This window comes from Tribolium madens, unplaced genomic scaffold, assembly GCF_015345945.1.
Source record: "Tribolium madens isolate multiple individuals breed KSU strain unplaced genomic scaffold, Tmad_KSU_1.1 Scaffold_91;HRSCAF=231;Tcas5.2_LG7, whole genome shotgun sequence".
In the NCBI taxonomy this organism is placed as follows: domain Eukaryota; kingdom Metazoa; phylum Arthropoda; class Insecta; order Coleoptera; family Tenebrionidae; genus Tribolium; species Tribolium madens.
Window position 1 is genome coordinate 2,931,414 of NW_025401063.1, and position 1,994 is coordinate 2,933,407.

General features: G+C 31.1%; 1 protein-coding gene across 1 annotated transcript in view; it reads left to right on the top strand.

Annotated features, from left to right (window-relative positions):
- The window catches only part of LOC123011737 (Down syndrome cell adhesion molecule-like protein Dscam2), a 197,288-nt gene that overhangs the window by 89,755 nt on the left and 105,539 nt on the right, over positions 1–1,994 (top strand). The window lies entirely within an intron of this gene.

The window sequence follows — 1,994 nt, forward strand, 5'->3', positions numbered from 1 at the left end:
GGGGCCCGCGGCTTTGCCGCTCGCCCCTTTCTAAACCTCACACTATCTGATTCGCAAACGTAAATTCAATCTCAACGAAAACACTAAATGTCCTAATTAAAAATTGAAGACGATTTAGCGAAAAACTGAAAAATTTACGAAGTTTGCCAACACTTAATCTGCTGCTGGGAATTAGTTGGTTAAAATTCTAAAACTGCTGCAAAAACTTGGGTTTTGCCATAAAGCGGGATGTGCCATAAATGACCCTCCCTAATAACTCCATTCAACCCGAATCGATTATGAAAAAACGTACCATCTCGACGCAAATTCGTGCATTTACGGCGCATTTATAATCCCTTAAAAGCAATGCAGCGCTGCTGTAAAACCCTCGGGAAAACCGCCCAATTGCGGTTTTTAATGATCAGACCTAATCAGGTTTAGCAATTCGGCCATTGCGAAGTGAGTGCTATTGTTGCCGACCGCAATTACACTTCACTAAAAAATTCAAAATCAGACTTCTTTTAACACAGCGCTTTGTGCGGGTCAGAGGTGCGGTTTTTGCTTCTTTTCTCTAATTAAAAGCGACTGTGTGCCCGCTCTCGTCTATGGAGATGACGAGTTTTGTTCGGGATTTTTTGTGGAAATGTTGGAGGTTTTAGTTTATTTTTTGTTTTAAATATAAAAGTAAAAAATAGTTCCGGAGTTGGATGAAATTTGAAAAAATGCATTCGTTAAGCGTGAGCTTGTGTTGACAGTTCCAAATTGTAACGCTTAATTATTATTGGAACAGCGTATTGGAAATTATATTATTTTAGGGATTAATCGCGTTATCCAATTATTCTGCGATTTGAGCGCTAATGAAATTGTCCAGAATTAACAGCTTATTAGTTTCTGGTAGTGGGATTGTAGGTACGAGCGCAACATGCGGTCTCAGGGCTCACGAAAGAGAAAGCAAAATAAAAAAGAGCGAAGAATAAAACGAAGAACAACAAATTTAGTTCTTTAATTATAATAATAATTTTCTTACGTTGTGTTGTTACACTTTTTCAAATTTGCTTTTTAAATGTGCAACTTTATGTTTATTTACTTACCTTTTGTGACTCTAATTACTTATTCTTCGAAATCTCTATTTCTTAACACTATTAGAAATAATAAAAATACACAGAAACGAGATCTCTAACTTTTTCATTGATTATATTCTAACAGTTTTAAAATTCTAGTAATACTTTTATCTCTTTTAAAAGTCTACAGCAAAAAAACATGTAAAATTAATTTTCCAACAGAAATAGAGTCGAAGTGGAAAATTTAAACGCCCATAATTTCAACATTTTTATAGATAGATTTTTTTAACATTTTTTTATGTTCTTGTTATTTTATCTTACTTGGCATTTTGGGAGTAGAGAAAAACTATTATAAGTCAAAAACCAAGAAAAGAATAAGCTTTTCTTTTCAACGAATCAGAATAATAAAATTTTAATTGCAGATTTGCTCGCTTCAGGTAAAGCAAAAAATGTTTTTCCTTTGCAGTTTTGGCCTAAAATCAAAGATATTTTTTTCTCTCGTAAATTTAATCTGGAAACATACTGTATAGTTTCAACAATTCCGAATTCATTTCGATATTTCCAAACTAATATCTGTATACTTCCATATTAATTTCTATAATTGTAAGTAATTAAAAGTAATTTTTAAAAGTAAATTACAAATGTATTTCCAAAATTCTTTAAAAATTAGTTTTTTAGAGCAAGTTGTTTTATTTAGGAAGAAAACTGTTGTTTAAGCATTTATTTTGTTAAAAAACTTTGATTTAGATTAATTTTCGGCTTAAAATTGAGTCAAATCGATTAGACATAGCACAAATTGCTTCATTTTGGCTTAAAAGGAGATTTCGAACAATTATTTTTATAAAATACTTAGATTTAGAATGATTTTTGTATTAAAATTGATCAAAATTGAGTTGGATATATCTAAAATTGCTTAATTTTGGAAGAAAACTGTTATTTAGGCATTTATACATA